The sequence below is a fragment of the Oncorhynchus mykiss genome, chromosome 6, assembly GCF_057628025.1.
Source record: "Oncorhynchus mykiss isolate SJ-2025 chromosome 6, ASM5762802v1, whole genome shotgun sequence".
Classification (NCBI taxonomy): Eukaryota; Metazoa; Chordata; class Actinopteri; order Salmoniformes; family Salmonidae; genus Oncorhynchus; species Oncorhynchus mykiss.
Genome location: NC_143027.1, coordinates 76,336,663 through 76,359,290, shown reverse-complemented (window position 1 = coordinate 76,359,290; position 22,628 = coordinate 76,336,663).

Below are 22,628 nucleotides of genomic sequence, written 5' to 3'. Positions count from 1 at the left end.
GTCGTGGCTGGGTCTTCCAGCATGACAACGACCCGAAACACACAGCCAGGGCAACTAAGGAGTGGCTCCGTAAGAAGCATCTCAAGGTCTTGGAGTGGCCTAGCCAGTCTCCAGACCTGAACCCAATAGAAAATCTTTGGAGGGAGCTGAAAGTCCGTATTGCCCAGCGACAGCCCCGAAACCTGAAGGATCTGGAGGAGTGGGCCAAAATCCCTGCTGCAGTGTGTGCAAACCTGGTCAAGAACTACAGGAAACGTATGATCTCTGTAATTGCAAACAAAGGTTTCTATACCAAATATTAAGTTCTGCTTTTCTGATGTATCAAATACTTATGTCATGCAATAAAATGCAAATTAATTACTTAAAAATCATACAATGTGATTTTCTGGATTTTTGTTTTAGATTCCGTCTCTCACAGTTGAAGTGTACCTATGATAACAATTACAGACCTCTACATGCTTTGTAAGTAGGAAAACCTGCAAAATCGGCAGTGTATGAAATACTTGTTCTCCCCACTGTATATATATTTATAATATATATATATATATATATATATATATATATATATATATATATATATATATGGTGGTGACACGTCATTCAGGGACGGTGGGGCTGAGCCCCACCTGTTTAGTGCCTGTTTTGCATGTCATTTTGGCATTAATACCTGTCACATATCAGTTTACAAACAATGTAAAAAAAAAAAGATATATCATCATCCTTCCAAAATCTTATATATATATTGTATATATATATATATTGTATTTATGTATGTGATAAATACATTTACCCAATATATTTACATCAGTGGAGGCTGCTGGTGGGAGAATGGCTCTTAATAATGTCTGGAACAGAGCAAATGGAATGGCATCAAACCATGTACTTAATGTATTTGATACCATTCCACTAATTCCGCTCCAGCCATTACCACGAGATTGTCCTCCACAATTAAGGTGCCACCAACCTCCTTTGATATAAATATATTTCTATTTTATTGAACTATATTCCAATATATAATGCTGGGAGCTGCTGTTAATGTCAGCAGAAACAGACAGGCCTAATACTCCTTCCAGCTGATTGTGGTGTCATGAACCAGTGGATGTAGCTGCAGTTAACCATCTCTTCTCTTCACCGATATAAAGGAACAAATCACATCAGTGCCTGAAGAGAGAGAGGACTCCAGGCCTATTTCCAGCCTGGCCAGTTTGATAAAGGTGGTTGTCATCATCTAAACAGCCAAGCCCATTTGTAACCAGGTTACCAGCTATCTATCATCTGTAATTGAGAGCATGCAGCTTGAGTCGGAAGTGTATCAACAATATAAAATGTTAGCCTTCCATCAAGCAGGCTCTGACGGGAATTAATAGCTATCATCTGAGAGGAAAAGAGCCCTGAGACAGACCAGAATGGGCTTTTAGTGACAGTGAAAGATGTACCCCTCTGAGCTATTATTATTACTGTGTGTGTGTGTGTGTGTGTGTGTGTGTGTGTGTGTGTGTGTGTGTGTGTGTGTGTGTGTGTGTGTGTGTGTGTGTGTGTGTGTGTTTTTCTGTCTGTCTGTGTCTGTCTGTCTGTCTGTCTGTACAGTGCATGTGTATGTATGCTTGTTTGTATGTACATATGTATAATAAAATCTACTCCTTGAACAGTATTATACCCCAATCAGAAACAGTCAAACAGGGTCACATGAATGAAACTCAAATGACTGTCAAGACAGCAAGCTCAGCTCAGCTCAGTACACAACCCTAGGATATCTTCCATTTCTTTATTTTCTTTTTTCCACACACCACACACAACATCTTCTCAAATTCAGCTTGACAATGCAGCTTGACACAACATCCCAGAGCTGACTTTGGAGAGCCATAGCTAGACGTGTACTTGGGATGTAGGGGGATGTATTGCAGATACATGAATGTCAGACACAGATCCAGGCTTGTCAAGCCGTTTGCTCCCCCCAACCCCCTCTCTCTGTGATGCTGAAATGGCTGTTGTGGTTGCAGTGGAGGAGGGGAGAGGACCTGACTCTGTCACACATCTGATCCTGACATAAGACCATCTGATTAAAACAGAACAGTCAATGTTCCCCTCTCTGCTTTATAGACCTTACAGACTTCTGACTAAAACAGAACAGTCAATGTTCCCCTCTCTGCTTTATAGACCTTACAGACTTCTGACTAAAACAGAACAGTCAATGTTCCCCTCTCTGCTTTATAGACCTTACAGACTTCTGACTAAAACAGAACAGTCAATGTTCCCCTCTCTGCTTTATAGACCTTACAGACTTCTGACTAAAACAGAACAGTCAATGTTCCCCTCTCTGCTTTATAGACCTTACAGACTTCTGACTAAAACAGAACAGTCAATGTTCCCCTCTCTGTCTTATAAACCTTACAGACCTTCTGCTGCTACTGCTAAACTGATTCAGTGATTACACAGGGAAGATGGATACACATAGGTTATGGTTGGTTTATAGCTTTGGGAAACAACATTGGGAGTCTGTGTATTGGTTGGACTCCCTGATTTGTGCATCATTCTGGTGTTTGGCGACGGAAAATAACCATACCACAATATAGCCTCCACCCACATTTTTTCCCCTGTCAACGAAAGCATGTGTATAAGCTCTAGGAACTCTACTTACCAGACATGAAGTGAAATGTGTCCCTCGCTATCAAATAAACATCTGAATCCAACTTTTGTTCAAACGGCACCATATTCCTGCTGTGTAGGAAGTCTTGTGTGAAGTGTGTGGTTTAATTGCAGCCTGCTGTCTAACTTGGTAGGATCCGTGGTGACACGTCATTCAGGGACGGCTTTGAGCCCCATCCTGTTTAGTGTGTGTTTTGCATGTTACTTTGGCATTAATACCTGTCACATATCAGTTTGCAAACAATGTAAAAAAAATATATATATACAGTGCCTTGCGAAAGTATTCGGCCCCCTTGAACTTTGCAACCTTTTGCCACATTTCAGGCTTCAAACATAAAGATATAAAACTGTATTTTTTTGTGAAGAATCAACAACAAGTGGGACACAATCATGAAGTGGAACGACATTTATTGGATATTTCAAACTTTTTTAACAAATCAAAAACTGAAAAATTGGTCGTGCGAAATTATTCAGCCCCCTTAAGTTAATACTTTGTAGCGCCACCTTTTGCTGCGATTACAGCTGTAAGTCGCTTGGGGTATGTCTCTATCAGTTTTGCACATCGAGAGACTGAAATTTTTTCCCATTCCTCCTTGCAAAACAGCTCGAGCTCAGTGAGGTTGGATGGAGAGCATTTGTGAACAGCAGTTTTCAGTTCTTTCCACAGATTCTCGATTGGATTCAGGTCTGGACTTTGACTTGGCCATTCTAACACCTGGATATGTTTATTTTTGAACCATTCCATTGTAGATTTTGCTTTATGTTTTGGATCATTGTCTTGTTGGAAGACAAATCTCCGTCCCAGTCTCAGGTCTTTTGCAGACTCCATCAGGTTTTCTTCCAGAATGGTCCTGTATTTGGCTCCATCCATCTTCCCATCAATTTTAACCATCTTCCCTGTCCCTGCTGAAAAAAAGCAGGCCCAAACCATGATGCTGCCACCACCATGTTTGACAGTGGTGATGGTGTGTTCAGGGTGATGAGCTGTGTTGCTTTTACGCCAAACATAACTTTTTGCATTGTTGCCAAAAAGTCCCATTTTGGTTTCATCTGACCAGAGCACCTTCTTCCACATGTTTGGTGTGTCTCCCAGGTGGCTTGTGGCAAACGTTAAACGACACTTTTTATGGATATCTTTAAGAAATGGCTTTCTTCTTGCCTCTCTTCCATAAAGGCCAGATTTGTGCAATATACGACTGATTGTTGTCCTATGGACAGAGTCTCCCACCTCAGCTGTAGATCTCTGCAGTTCATCCAGAGTGATCATGGGCCTTTTGGCTGCATCTCTGATCAGTCTTCTCCTTGTATGAGCTGAAAGTTTAGAGGGACGGCCAGGTCTTGGTAGATTTGCAGTGGTCTGATACTCCTTCCATTTCAATATCATCGCTTGCACAGTGCTCCTTGGGATGTTTAAAGCTTGGGAAATCTTTTCGTATCCAAATCCGGCTTTAAACTTCTTCACAACAGTATCTCGGACCTGCCTGGTGTGTTCCTTGTTCTTCATGATGCTCTCTGCGCTTTTAACAGACCTCTGAGACTATCACAGTGCAGGTGCATTTATACGGAGACTTGATTACACACAGGTGGAATGTATTTATCATCATTAGTCATTTAGGTCAACATTGGATCATTCAGAGATCCTCACTGAACTTCTGGAGCGAGTTTGCTGCACTGAAAGTAAAGGGGCTGAATAATTTTGCGCGCCCAATTTTTCAGTTTTTGATTTGTTAAAAAAGTTTGAAATATCCAATAAATGTCGTTCCACTTCATGATTGTGTCCCACTTGCTGTCGATTCTTCACAAAAAAATTCAGTTTTATATCTTTACGTTTGAAGCCTGAAATGTGGCAAAAGGTTGCAAAGTTCAAGGGGGCCGAATACTTTCGCAAGGCACTGTATCATTGAGTTAATAAAGCTGCATACAAACATGGTCTGTTTTTTGTTTTCTTTTGTAAGGCAGCTCCAAAATGCAGGTGTTTCAGCCAGTTCAGTGCTTTCTTTGGTGGTGGGGCAGCCAGCGGAAAATGCAGAGCGTAGGGGTTGGTAATGTTCACTAGTTGCGCCATGATTGGCTCAGTATTCTGTCAATAATGGGGACAATACGTCACTGCAAAATATGCATAAGAGGCAAAAAAATTCAAGCCCCTTGGGTGCTGCCATAGAGTTACACTAGAAGTGCCCATCCAACAAAGCTCATGGTCATTGGTCATGGTCATCAAATCATGTTATATCTATAGCAGCTTTGATTGGACAGATCATGTCAACATCATCCTTCCAAAATCTTAGCTAGCAAACTAGCAGTCATCATAATGAATCAAGTCGACAATCTACTGGCAGTTCTTTTCAATCCTTGTCGTATGAAGAGAAATTATGGAGAGAAATTACAGGTAAAACGTATCGGTGCTCATCGGCCATTGGACATAACCATTACACAACAAGTTGGAAATCGCAAATTCAACAATGAGTGGTTTGGAAGGAATCAGTGGCTAACTGCAAACATTGCAAAGCAATCACTATCCTTCTATTCAGTGGAGTGGATGTGTGGTCCAAGTCTGGGTATAAGGGTCTCTTTTCCAAGCTTAAAAGGATAAACATTAAACATTGGCCATGCTGTCAATCCAGCATGACTTCTGCAGCTTTCAAAACAACTGGAAAATCAGAACTTTGGTGAGTTCAAGAAAAAACTGAGAACTCCAACTGGGAAAATAAATTTTGAACTGTCATCCAACTCGGAATTCCAAGTCGGGAATTTGGGCTTCTTTCTGGAGCTCCAACCTGAAGATCACTAATGTCATGATTTGACCTTGTTGTCCTGAAAGCACCATAAATTCAGAGAATGCCAGTCTTTGATGACAAAGTTTGATGACAAAATTAGCCCACGAAGGACCCCCGCACCACCTTCCTATTCAAGTGAGCACAGCACAATAAGATGAGTCCAAAAAAATACTGTTTGCTGCTGCATAAATTATGTAATATGCCAGGGATATATGTATACCGTAGGTAAGAAAGTAATACTTAGTGTGTGTTGTGTAGTAAGCTGTTAGTAGCCCATATGCCACACCCTAATAATTTGGTCCCTTTTCCCTTCATAATTTAGCCTACTGTTCTGACTTGGTGGTGCACATGTAGTCTAGCCTGTTTTAGAGAAATGTCAACATCGAATATCTTTCATTGTCTGCTTATATGCCCCATTTATTTATCCTACCGTTCTGATTTGGTGTACAGGGAGAATACTGTAAGAACGGCCCGTGTTCTGAATTCTGTTGCTGTACATTTCAAAAGTGCTGAACAAGCAGTTATATTGACTATGTCTGTCCTAGCTCGCTCATTAATGTCTTAATGTAAATTACGGATTGCGTCTTGTCCGCTCGTCACCTCCTTATGCCATAGTTTGTACATCTCAACTGTCAGTAGAAACCACATTTGCTTAAGCAAGTCTGTTTTTTAAAAGGCAGTAACAAGTTCAAACCCCCGAGCTGACAAGGTACAAATCTGTCATTCTGCCCCTGAACAGGCAGTTAACCCACTATTCCTAGGCCGTCATTGAAAATAAGAATTTGTTCTTAACTGACTTGCCTAGTTAAATAAAGGTAAAAAATAAATAAATAAAAAAATAAAAATGAGGCTGATTTTTAAAAAATGTTAATGTAATTAAATTTATTTCACCTTTATTTAACCAGGTAGGCAAGTTGAGAACAAGTTCTCATTTACAATTGCGACCTGGCCAAGATAAAGCAAAGCAGTTCGACACATACAACAACACAGAGTTACACATGGAGTAAAACAAAAATACAGTCAATAATACAGTAGAAACAAGCCTATATACGATGTGAGAAAATGAGGTGAGATAAGGGAGGTAAAGGCAAAAAAACGGCCATGGTGGCAAAGTAAATACAATATATGAAGCTGAATTAACTGTTTCACTGACAAACAAGGCTCCGCTGATAGACAGGTGTAGCAGTGGTTAGGAACCAATATACACAGGCAGTTAGGAAAGCAAAGGCTAGCTTTTTCAAACAGAAATTGGCATCCTGTAGCACAAACTCCAAAAAGTTCTGTAAAGTCCATGGACAATAAAAGCACCTCCTCCTATCTGCCCACTGCACTGAGGCTAGGAAACACTGTTACCACTGATAAATCCACGATAATTAAGAATTTCAATTAGCATTTTTCTACGGCTGGCCATGCTTTCCACCTGGCTACCCCTACCCCGGTCAACAGCCCTGCACCCCCCACAGAAACTTGACAAAACCTTCCACATTTATCCTTCTACCAAATCCAGATAGCTGATGTTCTGAAAGAGTTACAAAATCTGGACCCCTACAAATCAGCTGGGCTAGACAATCTGGACCCTCTTTTTCTAAAATGATCCGCCGCTGTTAAACCTCTCTTTAGTATCGTTTGAAATCCCCAAAGATTGGAAAGCTGCTGCAGTCATCCCCCTCTTCAAACGGGGAGACACTCTAGACACAAACTGTTACAGACCTATATCTATCCTAACCTGCCTTTCTAAGGTCTTCGAAGGCTAAGTTAACAAACAGATCACCAACCATTTCGAATCCCACCGTACCTTCTCCGCTATGCAATCTGGATTCCGAACTGGTCATGGGTGCACCTCAGCCACGCTCAAGGTCGTAAACGATATCATAACCGCCATCGATAAGAGACATTATTGTGCAGCTATATTCATCGAACTGGCCAAGGCTTTCGACTCTGTCAATCAACACATTCTTATCAGCAGACTCAACAGCCTTGGTTTCTCAAATGACTGCCTCGCCTGGTTCACCCAACTACTTCTCCGACAGAGTTCAGTGTGTGAAATCGGAGGGCCTGTTGTCTAGACCTCTGGCAGTCTATATGGGAGTGCCACAGGCTTCAATTCTCAGGCCAACTCTTTTCTCTGTATACATCAATGATGTCGCTCTTGCTGCTGGTGATTCTCTGATCCACCTCTACGCAGACAACACCATTCTGTACCCTTCTGGCCCTTCTTTGGACACTGTGTTAACTAACATCCAGACGAGCTTCAATGCCATTCAACTCTCTGTCACGGTTTTCTTTATGTGATGGAGAGTCGGACCAAAATGCGGCATGGTAAGTGTCCATGGTAAATCTTTAATAAAGAAAATACTGACACTGCATACAAAACAATAAACAAATGACGACCGTGAAGCTACAAAATAGACCTGAGCTGACACAATCCACTGACATAGACAATCACCCACAAACAAGTGCAACCCAGGCTACCTAAGTATGATTCTCAATCAGAGACAACTAATGACACCTGCCTCTGATTGAGAACCATACTAGGCCGAAACATAGAAATAGACAAACTAGACATGTAACATAGAATGCCCACCCAGCTCACACCCTGACCAACCAAAACATAGAAACATACAAAGCAAACTATGGTCAGGGTGTGACAGTACCCCCCCCTCCCCCCCCCCAAGGTGCGGACTCCGGCCGCAAAACCTGAACCTATAGGGGAGGGTCTGGGTGGGCATCTGTCCGCGGTGGCGGCTCTGGTGCTGGACGTGGCCCCCACTTCACCTTAGTCTTCCCCCACCTTGTCCTCTTCCGTGGCCTCCTCACCATGGCAACTCTTCTCAATGGACAGAGGGGCGGAAGCTCTGGACAGAGGGGCGGCAGCTCCTGGCTGACTGGCAGATCTGGAAGAGTCTGGCTGACTGGCAGATCTGGAAGAGTCTGGCTGACTGGCAGATCTGGAAGAGTCTGGCTGACTGGCAGATCTGGAAGAGTCTGGCTGACTGGCAGCTCTGGCTGCTCCATGCTGACTGGCTGCTCTGGCTGCTCCATGCTGACTGGCTGCTCCATGCTGACTGGCAGCTCTGGCTGCTCCATGCTGACTGGCTTCTCTGGCTGCTCCATGCGAACTGGCTGCTCCATGCTGACTGGCTGCTCTGGCTGCTCCATGCTGACTGGCGGCTCTGGCTGCTCCATGCTGACTGGCGGCCCTGGCTGCTCCATGCAGACTGGCGTCCCTGGCTGCTCCATGCAGACTGGCAGCTCTGGCTGCTCCATGCAGACTGGCAGCTCTGGCGGCTCCTTGCAGACTGGCAGCTCTGGCGGCTCCTTGCAGACTGGCAGCTCTGGCGGCTCCTTGCAGACTGCCAGCTTTGGCGGCATCCTGCAAACTGGCAGCTCTGGCAGCTCTATGCAGACTGGCAGCTCCTTGCAGACTGGCAGCTCTATGTAGACTGGCAGCTCCTTGCAGACTGGCAGCTCCTTGCAGACTGGCAGCTCTATGCAGACTGGCAGCTCCTTGCAGACTGGCAGCTCCTTGCAGACTGGCAGCTCCTTGCAGACTGGCAGCTCCTTGCAGACTGGCAGTTCTGAACAGGCGGGAGACTCCGGCAGCGCTGTAGAGGAGGAAGGCTCTAACAGCGCTAGATAGGCAGGAGACTCCGACAGCGCTGGAGAGGAGGAAGGCTCTGGCAGCGCTGGACAGGCGAGGCGCACTGTAGGCCTGATGTGTGGTGCTGGCACTGGTGGTACTGGGCCGAGGACACGCACAGGAAGCCTGGTGCGGGGAGCTGCTACCGGAGGGCTGGGGTGTGGAGGTGGTACTGGAAAGACCGGACCGTGCAGGCGCACTGGAGCTCTTGAGCACCGAGCCTGCCCAACCTTACCTGGTTGAATGCTCACGGTCGCCCTGCCAGTGCGGCGAGGTGGAATAGCCCGCACTGGGCTATGCAGGCGAACCGGAGACACCGAGCGCAAGGCTGGTGCCATGTAAGCCGGCCCAAGGAGACGCACTGGAGACCAGATGCGTAGAGCCGGCTTCATGGCACTTGGCTCGATGCTCACTCTAGCCCGGCCGATACGCGGAGCTGGAATGTACCGCACCGGGCTATGCACCTGCACTGGAGACACCGTGCGCACCACAGCATAACACGGTGCCTGCCCGGTCTCTCTAGCCCCCCGGTAAGCACAGGATCGCCAGGATCGCCTCCCATGTGTAGCAACCCTTGCCGTCCAACACATCGTCCCAAGTCCATTCTTCTTTGCGCCGCTGTTGCCTGTCACCACGCCGCTTGGTCCTGTTGTGGTGGGTGATTCTCTCACGGTTTTCTTTATGTGATCGGACCAAAATGCGGACCAAAATGCGGCATGGTAAGTGTCCATGGTAAATCTTTAATAAAGAAAATACTGACACTACATACAAAACAATAAACAAATGACGACCGTGAAGCTACAAAATAGACCTGAGCTGACACAAGCCACTGACATAGACAATCACCCACAAACAAACAGTGCAACCCAGGCTACCTAAGTATGATTCTCAATCAGAGACAACTAATGACACCTGCCTCTGATTGAGAACCATACTAGGCCGAAACATAGAAATAGACAAACTAGACATGTAACATAGAATGCCCACCCAGCTCACACCCTGACCAACCAAAACATAGAAACATACAAAGCAAACTATGGTCAGGGTGTGACACTCTCCTTCCGTGGCCTCCAACTGCTCTTAAATACGAGTAAAACTAAATGCATGCTCTTCAACCAATTGCTGCCCACACCTGCCGACCCGTCCAGCATCACTACTCTGGACGGTTCTGACTTAGAATACGTGGACAACTACAAATACCTAGGTGTCTGGTAGATTGTAAACTCTCCTTCCAGACTCACATTAAGCATCTCCAATCCAAAATTAAATCTAGAATCATCTTCCTATTTCACAACAAAGCATCCTTCACTCCTGCTGCCAAACATACCCTCGTAAAATGTATTATCCTGCCGATCCTTGACTTTGGCGATTTCATTTGCAAAATTGCCTCCAACACTCTACTCAGCAAATTGGATGCAGTCTATCACAGTGCCATCCGTTGTGTCACCAAAACCCCACATACTACCCACCACTGCGACCTGTATGCTCTCGTTGGCTAGCCCTGGCTTCATATTCGTTGCCAAACCCACTGGCTCCAGGTCATCTATAAGTCTTTGCTAGGTAAAGCCCCGCCTTACCTCAGCTCACTGGTCACCATAGCAGCACCCACCAGCAGCACGCGCTTCAGCAGGTATATCTCACTGGTCACCCCCAAAGCCAATTCCTCATTTGGCAGCCTCTCCTTCCAGTTCTCTACTGCCAATGACTGGAACGAATTGCAAAAAATCCCTGACGCTGAAGACTCATATCTCCCTCTCTAACTTTAAGCACCAGCTGTCAGAGCAGCTCACAGATCACTGCACCTGTACGTAGCCCATCTGTAAATAGCCCATCCAACTACCTCATCCCCATACTGTTATTTTTTTTCTCCTTTGCACCCCAGTATCTCTACTTGCACATTCATCTTCTGCACATCTCTCACTCCAGTGTTTAATTGCTAAATTGTAAATATCTTGCCACTATGGTCTATTTATTGCCTTACCTCCCTTATCTTACCTCAGTTGCACACACTGTATATAGACTTTTCTATTGTGTTATTGACTGTACATTTGTTTATTCCATGTGTAACTCTGTGTTGTTGTTTGTGTCGCACTGCTTTGCTTTATCTTGGCCAGGTCGCAGTTGTAAATGAGAACTTGCTCTCAACTAGCCTACCTGGTTAAATAAAGGTGAAATAAAAAATACAATTTTAAGGTATTTGGACTGCTGTTGGGAATCTGCTGTTGGGACAGCTTTATGTAGGCTCAGTTTGTGGGCACTGTTTGTCACCATTATAGTCCAATTCATGTAGTGTTGTGTTGTGGCTTTGTCGGCATACATCTAAAAAAAACATTTTTTTTGTTTGCCCCACCAAGATTTACATGCTAAGATATGGTGCAGTTTGGACAAAAAACTGGTGAGTCGTCATCCACCGGCCCTGAATGACAGGTTGCCACTGTTCCTACCAAGTTAGACTGCGGGCTACCATTAGACCACACACTTCACACGAGACTTCCCGCACAGCAGGAATATGGTGCGGTTTGAACAAAAGCTGGATTCAGATGTTATTTTATAGCGAGGGACACATTTCACTTTATGTCTGGTAAGTAGAGTTCTTATAGATTATATATATGCTTTTGTTGACACAAATCATTTTTTGGTGAAGGAGGCTACCACCAGAACAATGACCAACTTGTGTCCGAAAACAAGTTGGTTTAGTATTATAGCAATGATAGCATGATCATGATAGCCCATGTCCCTTGTTGATGTGTATATTCATCAGATTGACATAAATGTATTGCAAGCTGTTTTCCACTTCCGATAAACACAACATGTAGTCTCTCAGTACCTTACATTAGTGTTATGAAATATCTTCAAATTTTCCTTCTAGGCTTTGGAGAATGGTCCATTTACAAGGGTGTGAAAAGGAGAAGCTGCCATAGTCTGCAATTGTGTTGTTAAGAAAACCTAAACAAAAGGATTAGAATGTGAGAGGTGTTCCCAACATCTCAGGTGGGTAGAGACAGCGAGATAGGTGAAAGAGAGACAGAAAGAGAGAGAAAGAGAGAGAGAGAACAGTGGCAGAATACCTGACCACTGCGACTGGCCCAAACCTACGGAAAGCTATGTACAGACACAGTGAGAATAGCCTTGCTATTAAATAAGGCTACCGTAGGCAAACCTGGCTCTAAAGAGAAGACAGGCTACAGTTGAAGTCTGAAGTTTACATACACTTAAGTTGGAATCATTAAAACTAATTTTTCAACCACTCCACAAATTTCTTGTTAATAACAAACTATAGTTTTGGAAAGTCAGTTAGGACATCTAGTTTGTGCATGACACAAGTCATTTTTCCAACAATTGTTTACAGGGAGATTATTTCACTTAGAATTCACTGTATCACAATTCCAGTGGGTCAGAAGTGGGTCACTAAGTTGACTATGCCTTTAAACAGCTTGGAAAATTCATGAAAATGATGTTATGTCATTAGAAGCTTCTGATAGGCTAATTGACATCATTTGAGTCAATTGGAGGTGTAGCTGTGGATTTATTTCAAGGCCTACCTTCAAACTCAGTGCCTCTTTGCTTGACATCATGGGAAAATCAAAAGAAATCAGCCAAGACCTCAGAAAAAAATAGTCTTGTTCATCCTTGGGAGCAATTTCCAAATGCCTGAAGGTACCACGTTCATCTGTACAAATAACAATACGCAAGTATAAACACCATGGGACCACGCAGCCGTCATATCGCTCAGGAAGGAGACTCGTTCTGTCTCCTAGAGATGAACGTACTTTGGTGCGAGAAGTGCAATCCCAGAACAACCGCAAAGGACCTTGTGAAGATTCTGGAGGAAACAGGTACAAAAGTATCTATATCCACAGTTAACCAAGTCCTATATTGACATAACCTGAAAGGCCGCTCAGCAAGGAAGTAGCCACTGCTCCAAAACCACCATAAAAAAAAGCCAAACTACAGTTTGCAACTGCACAAGAGGACAAAGACCATACTTTTTGTAGAAATGTCCTCTGGTCTAATGAAACAAAAATAGAACTGTTTTGCCATAATGACCATCGTCATGTTTGGAGGAAAAAGGGGGAGGCTTGCAAGTCGAAGAACACCATCCCAACCGTGAAGCACGGGGGGTGGCAGCATAATGTTGTGGGAGGGACTGGTGCACTTCACAAAATAGATGGCATCATGAGGGCGGAAAATTATGTGGATATATTGAAGCAACATCTCAAGACATCAGTCAGGAACATGATGCTTGGTCACAAATGTGTCTTCCAAATGGACAATGACCCCAAGCATACATACCAAAGTAGTGGCAAAATGGCTTAAAACAACAAAGTCAAGGTATTGGAGTGGCCATCACAAAGCCTTCACCTCAATCCTATAGAACATTTTTGGGCAGAACTGAAAAAGCGTGTGCGAGCAAGGTGGGCTACAAACCTGACTCAGTTACACCAGCTCTGTCAGGAGGAATGTGCTAAAATTCACCCAATTTATTGTGGGGCGCTTGTGGAAGGCTACCCGAAACGTTTGACCCAAGTTAAACAATTTAAATGCAATGCTACCAAATACTAATTGAGTGAATGTAGACTTCTGACCCACTGGGAATGTGATGAAAGAAATTAAAGCTGAAATAAATCATTCTCTCTACTATTATTCTGACATTTCACATTCTTAAAATAAAGTGGGGATCCTGAATGACGACTTCAACTGTATGTGCACACTGCCCACAATATTAGGTGGAAACTGAGCTGCACTTCCTAACCTCTCGCCAAATGTATGAACATATCAGAGACACATATTTCCCTGAGATTACACAGATCCACAAACTCAATTTTGATAAACTCCCATGTCTACCGGGTGAAATACCACAGTGTGCCCTCACAGCAGCAATATTTGTGACCTGTTGCCACATGAAAAGGGCAACCAGTGAAGAAAAAACACCATACAACCCATATTTATGTTTATTTATTTTCCCTTTTGACTTTATCTCTTTGCACATAATTACAACGCTGTATATAGACATATGACATTTGAAATGTCTATTCTTCTGGAACTTCTGTGAGTGTAATGTTTACTGTTAATTTTTATTGTTTATTTCACTTTTGTCTATTTCACTTGCTTTGGCAATGTAAACATTTGTTTCCCATGCCAATAAAGCCATTGAATTGAAGAGAGAGAGAGAGAGAGAGAGAGAGAGAGAGAGAGAGAGAGAGAGAATGTGTGCCTGAGGCATCAGGCAGTTTTGATAGTCAGGCAGTCGTGTCTTGTTTGTCTGGGAGCTGAGCAGCAACTCTTCCAGAGCTCTGCCTGTGTGTGCTCTAATTACAGTCGAGATTAGAGCGGAGAAAGCACATTAAACTGCTACCAGCCACTGTTTGTAATTGCTACAAGCAAATGTTTGTAATTATTAACAGATTGCTTTACTGTTGATAATTAAAACCACAACAGAACTTACTTAACGACTGTCTGGAGATGGCACTCTCAAATTGACAAAGTAAGCCACAGAAAATATTTTTGTATATTCTCCCTTTCTATCTCATGTTTTTTCTTGTTCTCTCTATTCTATCTCTTCTTTCTACCCGGTTTTCTTGTTCCTGATTTCCCTTGCTTCCTCGTTGAAGATAAAGCGATCCTCCTCCAATCAAAAACAAAGGAAGCAAAGACTGATGAACACAGTACTTCAGTGTTGATAGGAAGACTAGTGACTGAATAATCTAAATGAATAACAATATGTGCAAACGTTGCATCGTTTGCAAAGACAGCGATTCATTTAGCTTCTTCAGTCACTAGTCTTCCTATCAACACGAGTACTATGCCCACTATGTCCACTATGTCCCCCTTAGCAATGTTTGGCCAATGTCCATGAGGAAAACGATACATTGAGTCCTTGGTATTATTAGCTGCAGAGCCATGTTGGTAATCCAGCCACCTGTTGTTGAGTATTTAGAATGAGTTCTATGATATACAGTTACAGTATATAAAGTACTGGTACGGTAGTCTATAAGCAGGAGGTGGGATCTGTTGGACCATTCCCTTCAGGCTAGAGCGTCAGTCTCAGATGCCAGACAGGGATTTATTGTAAATAAATAAACACGTCTCCATCACAGTCAGTTGAGAATGGCTGTATCACCATCATGGCCTGAGGTGGGTCTGGATGAAAACAACTCACTATGGGCTAGGGCCAAGAAAACACTAAGAACAAAACCTCATTTTGGTATTAAAGTCAGTATATTGTGTGAGAATACCACATTTCTTGTGATGATGTGTCATGAATGATATTAGAGTTTTATTTGAGATTCTACACTTTCACCACTCAATCTCCTCAAATAAAATCCCTTCCATAAAATCCATCAATAGCCAAATAAACTGGATCAACATACATTTCCAAACGGTATCGCTGACAGTGACAGCATGACAGTGAACATTGCGGTGCACAGTGGAAAGGTGGTGTGTGATATTATGTCTGAACTGGGAAGGAGCCATGGTCTCAAGCCTATCTATCCTCTGATCACATTCCATTACCTATTGTATTCATTATCCTTGTTGTCATCACAGAGTCTGTTGGATTTTATGTTCTAATAAGGCATTCTTGATGTGATAACAGATGGTGTTTCATTTCACCAGGCCCCCACAACACAAACGTCATGAGTTGTGTGTGTTTGATTTGATTAGAGATTTGATTTAACAGATACATGCTACATTACTGCAACAGCACCCCCATTTCTCATCTGCAGGAGAAAATGAAACTGTGATGAAATGTAATATAGTCCACCTCAGGCGAAACTGGAGGGACTGGGAATTGCAGCACAATAAATCGAATGGATATTACTGCACTCAGCCAGTCCTGTGTGTGTGTGTGTGTGTGTGTGTGTGTATGTATGTGTGTGTGTGTGTGTGTGTGTGTGTGTGGGTGTGTGTGCGTGTGTGTGTGCGTGCGTGTGTGCACGTGCGTGCTACACAAGCATGAGAGCATGAGTGTGTGGACGTGCACACACTCGGTACTCTGGTGAACACACAGAGAGATATTCATGCACGCACACCATTGTTTGTCTGTCAGGGACAAATGTACATGTGGTTGAAGAACCTTCCCCTGCTTCCATGAAATTCACTTATATTCACCATCAGATCCATTTTATATCCTCCTAATGGATTTCAATAACCAGCTCTGAACTTCAAAGCTAATGAAGTAGATGCTCTCTCTGCCAATGAATGCATTCTAAACACATGACAATTTTAGAACAGAGGATAACATATATTGTTCATTATCAAGGCCATGTGAAATAAATTGCTTTTCTCCAGTCAAGGTTGACAGAGAGATAATGTAGAAGGAGGACATTGTGGAGAAGAACAGACAGTATTATACCATAACGGCAGTTCTAACTAGCTTTAGGAGGGAGCAGGTTTTGACAGAATGTAATAAGCATGGCAACAGTGATGCCTGGACGGGGATGGGGAAGGACAGCTTCTCTCCATCAGAGTGAGAGTTAAAGGAAGACAACATGGATAAGGTCTTTCCTACACAGATCTGACAGATCTGAAGGTTGGTTAGGTTACTGTAGTAGCTGGAAAGAAAGATATTTTGGTCCTTTGATTAAACTTTGGAAACAAATTATGCTTTTTGAAAAAATAGAAAATATAAACTTCTTTAAACTACTGTGGTTACAACACTATCCTTGAAGATATGAAGCAAGAGATTAATAAGTATGTGAAAACAACCAATGGATGAAATGTGTTTGGTCCTTCAGGGATATTTCCCCCTGTTGAGAGTCAAAGGTCATGGCAGTAGCGCTTGTCATTACTTATGTTCTCATCTCGTGAATATGAATATCTCGAAAGACAGAGTCTGTTATGTGTGTTCAGAATATGAACATCTCTGAAGATAGAGTTCCCTCTCTGTTGAGTTGTCTGAACAGATGTCAGAACACCTATGCTGCATCAGTCTATTGCTCTTTTGTGCTCTCAAATATTTATAGCACCACAATGCTTGCACAATCCCTGCTGCCTTCTACAGAGAAAACATGTCCTTTACCATCAGGTTTATTGTTAATTGTTAATACCCCAATTTTAAAAACCAAGAAATGCTTCTGGCCATGCTTCTACCTTACAGTTGAGGAAAGAAAGGCAGAGCAGGAATCGAATGATTCAGAATGTAATGATAAAGGGATAAGATATGAACTAGCTACAGTTGATTGGTTGATTGATTTATTTATTGGTCAGTGGACTGGTCAGAGTGAATCACCCTTCATTTTCTGACCCATGTTTTTCCTATTCAGTTAAGCCCAGTGTGATGATCTAACCGCTGCTATTTGTGCCTGGGAGCTACAGAGCTCCTGTCATCCCTTCACCTTTGCCCTTGTCAAGATGCTTATGCACAATCCACCATGGGAAGTGACATTACCAGGCGCCCCAAACACCTTGTGATTAGACACACACACCATGGTGTGGGGAACTTGGCCTTAATGTATTTGCCAAATTGAGTTTGCCTCAAGTGCTTATATTGTGTAAGATTGGAGGAGGATGGTGGAAGAAGAAAAAACACTGAGACCCAATTGAAGTAAATGGATACATCTCAATTACTGTGTTCTTCATGAAAGTGGAAGTGAGTCGCAGAGGGATTATTAAAGTGGATAGGAGGATCAATGTCTGGCTGTCCTCTGTTGGACGCACTCAGAACAGAACAGAAAACCCAAACGCACCATGAGCATTATACAGTAGCTGTGTATGCTGCTATCATTATAAGCCTCTATGAGCTAAAGCAGAATGCAATTAATGACATAAGTAATCATTACAAACACAGCTGCAGCTCTTTTAATGGAAGAATATAATCAAGATTTTGACATTTACTGTCTTTCTGCATCACACAAATGCATCAGCACTGCCTTGTTTAGCTGCCGCTCGTCGCTATGACAACACCGTTTGACAGAACCTTGTCAAACAAGTGTTTAATACCTCTCTGTTGAAGAGTCTCAAGCTTTGATCAATGCAACACAAGGTCAATAGATGTTCAAATGAGACCAAGAGACAATGTTTAGACAAAAAAAATCCCAGAGAAATCTATGGCCACAAACAATAGTGTCTGACCAGAGGTTGTAGCTACTCTTTCCTCTTCCTCCACCTCTTTCCCTTGTGTTAGGTCTTCATTAGATCTCTGACAATGAGCTTGCTGGAGATGCTTTTAACTGTGCTCATTTGCATTTAACAATAAATCAAGTCTAAACAGCTGAAACCTGTGTGTCCAATATCCTTGATGCAGAGCCACAATGGATCTTCCAATGCATACTATGTCACATGAAGAAGAACATCTAAACATATCCCTATGATGACATAGGCATTTCATCCTAGAACACATATGTTATTAAATATCATAATCAGTGAAATCATTTGATTATTTATCTGTTTGATGAATATTGCGTTAGAGGAGAATTCAATTAAATGGCTGCCCAATCAATCCCCTTTTCAGCAGGTAACTTTAAAGGAATTTTCAATCACAGGCTAATGCAGTTCGGTGGCTTGATGAGACAATGTCTGAGAGGCAGTGTAGATCAATGCGGCACAACTAGATCTAACCCCAGTATGATGTGTCAGTGAGTTAACCATCCCCCAGACACACAGACACACTCATGCATGCACACACACACACACACACACACACACACACACACACACACACACACACACACACACACACACACACACACACACTCACTAACAAGCTTGCAATGCTGCACACAGCTTGATTCTGTGATTGTCATTACGTTTCTAATTTACACCATATTTTCACATCAACTATTGGTTGAGAGTGATTTAGATTCTCTCAACCAATGAATCCCATCTGTGTGGTATTAGAACCACGGAGTGAGTCCCAAATGTCACCCTATTCTCTACATAGTGTACTACCTTGTACTATCTTTGACCAGAGTCTTATGGGGCCTGGTCAAAGGTAGTGCACTATATAGAGTGCCATTTGTGACTCAGCCATGCTCTGCTCTGCTCCAGACCTGACAATTCCACTGACAGCTGCAGTGCTAATTAGCCCAAAAGTATTCTCTTCATTACTAGTTAACCTATCACAGAGCACGGAGAGGGGACGACGACGACGCCATCGCCATCAAATCAAATGAGTTTTATATAAACAAATGTGTTGTTTCAATGTCATCCTATACAAATGAAATATCATTAGCTCACACTTGTTCTTGTTCCCCCATTTGTATTCAGTGGACACAACTCCCGTGCAGAGTTAGCTAGGAAACTATGATGAAGTGACAGGCAATTTTCCATCTAGGATATAATATTAATATCCCCAAGGTCGTATTAGTGTGGAGCTGTGTGTCATAGCCTCCAGCGCTGGGCTACTGGGTTATGAGACTACATGGCTGGGCCAGGAAAGGACAGGAGAAGATCTGGGTTCAAACACTATTTGAAATATTTAAAATGTTGTAAGCCTTTACCCTTTCCTGCCTGTAGTGCCAGGTGGGTAGGGTTTATGCTTTGGGAATTTTTTGTAGTTCCATCGCAACAGGCAAACAATCAAGCACAGCTAAAGTATTTGAAATGAATTAAAATAGTATTTGAACCCAGGTCTGGACAGGAGGTGAGGAGGGGAGTTTGAGGGTGTTGTCACCATACATAAGCCTAAGTAGGGCCTGGGAAAAGCAAATCAAGGCCCTAAATCTGAGGAGAGGGTGGACACATGGACAGTTGTTCTCCTCTGAACATTGAACACCCAGATGGCTAGGTCTAGGGGCCATCTGTGGTCTCATCGATGTGCGATGAATAACATCATAGCACAGGGTGAGGTGGACAACCTACACTATCATTCAAAAGTTTGGGGTCACTTAGACATTTACTTGTTTTTGCAAAAGGGTTTTCTAATGATCAATTAGCCTTTTAAATGATAAACTTGGGTTAGCTAACACAACGTGCAATTGGAACATTGGTGGCTGATAATGGGCCTCTGTACGCCTAGGTAGATATTCCATAAAAAATCTGCCGTTTCCAGCTACAATAGTCATTTACAACATTAACAATGTCTACACTGTATTTCTGATCAATTCAATGTTATTTTAATGGACCAAAAATGTGCTTTTCTTTCAAAAACAAGGAAATGTCTCAGTGACCCCAAACTTTTGAACGGTAGTGTATGTAGCACACCTGTGTCCGCCATCGGACATGTGCATTACATTACAAGTTAGCTAACCATGTGACAAATTAAAACATCTGTTCTGAAAAACAAAGTTGTTGAATAAACTGCACACTTTACTTGGTTATTGTTATCTAATTCAGGTACAGCAACAACTTTCCTCTGTGTTTATAGTAAGTAAAATAGAAAAGATGAAATCATCTGTCACTACTCTTCTCAATAAACAAAACAAGTTTAATCAAGGCTCTAAATGTTCCATCTAAACACTCAGGTGGTTTTGTATTTGATAAACTCTCATTGTAGTCAGTTTGCATTGTTATGCGCTTTCATATTCTTTCATTTCACCCTACAGCATGCAGACAATAGAGACAAATTGATGGGTTTTGATAGCCGTGTGTAGCTCAAAAGGTCAGTCATAAGCTGATATAACTGCAGAAATATCAAAAGCGTTTTCAGTTTGAATACAAAACTAACAAAAAGCCAATCAGCCTTTCACAGAGGGCTCTGTGATTGTGGGGTAGAGTTGGACACCTGAAATACATTTGGATGGAGAGGCTGGCCAAATGGTTGATTTTTGAACAGTCACATGGACAGGGAAAAGTAGCTACAGACATCCAGGTGTCATCCTCATCACTATTGAATGGGGGATTGATGACAGAAAGCATCTCTTAACTGATTGAAACAGGACTTAGTTTGGAGCAGATCCATTAAGCATATTGTTTTGTGGAACAAATACCAAGAAGTGTTTGAAACTACAGTAGAAACAATACATTACTGCATGTTACAGGAGCCTCATCTGGATGGATAATACTGAGTGCGTGTGACCAATCACTATGGGAAAACTAGCTTGTCTCTAGTGAGCATGCTCACAAGACTGGTTCCAGAACTCACAGGGGTTCGACGTGACGGGCGGATTACAATCATTTTAAAAAAGGAAAGTCTACGAACAAAGCCTTTTCAAAGAACCCCTTTCATATGTTTTCAATTGAATTTTGGTGAATATTCTGTCAGCTACTTTTGAAGGGCGCTCTGACCGTGCGGTTCAGAGAAAACGGTCATTTATGCCACAGAGTCTTTGTTGTTGTCTTCATTGTGCGTTGCTGACCCCAGGCTTCTCTAAAGAAAAACATCCCACACCTCCGATTACTGGCTCATTAGGTCTGTTACTAGCTGTGAGCAGGGGAGGTGCAGGGGTGGGCGGGGAGGCTGTCATATGTCTCTTTAGCCTTCACTCCCACGCCACACTTTAACCATTGAGACATTGTTTAGCAGTGTAAACCTGGGCACTGTTTAACCCCTCGTTTCTCACACTCTCACACTTCATATCAGGTCAGCTTCATGAGTTTGTTTAGACATTATCCCTCTAGATTTATATACTGTATGATAATCTGACTTATTCTTTACGTCTTTCAATTATATTTTTCATAATAACGCTAAGTAAAATAAGCTGCTAACTATCAAGATTCTGATTGTTTTTGTTGTTGTTTAAGATAGCTCTGGGGGTGAAGCAGCAATATGATTCAGCACATTGCAGAATATAAACTACCATAACATGTACATCACTTACTATAGGATGACTATAGAAACCTTTTGGGGTTGTGAAATTGCATTGTGTTTTAAATTGTATCTATATTCATTGAATGTACTTCAAGGCTAATGCAATTTGAGAGGTGATAGTGAATACTGGTTGAAGTTCCTAAGCAGGAACATCATTCACTGTGCTCGTTAAACAACAATAGTATGCACGGTATTAATTACTACATGTTGTATAACAGATGTTGAATATAAAAGAGCATTTTTGATAGTTTCTCTCCCCCAGGCATTCAGCTGAGATGGAAATAAAAAAAGAGAACAGTGGAAATGCAGCAGGCACTTCAATGACCTTCCATTTCCATGGCTACGTGCCTTTGGTATATTATTATACAACTACTGTGCCGCTCTGTTTAATTTTTACTCAAAATAAAGTTCTCATTCATTCAGCTCTACAGCTCCTGTGCTGAGTTAATCATTTCACTGTTGTTGTTTGAATAACTCTAAGGGTGAGCCACAGTGGAGGAGAGTAAAAGACTACTCTCTCTATTTCTACGCTCTCTCTCTCTCTTTCTATTTCTCCTTCTCTCTCTCCTTCTCTCATTTTCTCTTTCTTTCTCTCCCAGTTTCTCTTTCTCTCTTGCCACTCTCTCTCTCTCCCACATTCTCTCTTTCTCTCTCTCTCACTCCTTCCATGTGATCCATCATAATTCTTATTTGGAAGACATTATACGTCACTACAGTGTAATTCTCGGCAATGTTAGACCGACTGCGTGAAAGTTTTTCCTGTTGTCGTGTCTTTGGCATCATTAAAGTGAAGACTGTCATTTTATCAAATCAATTCTCTGTAATTATTAGTACATGATTAAACTAATTTCCCTACTAAAACTTTTCAGATATTTTAATA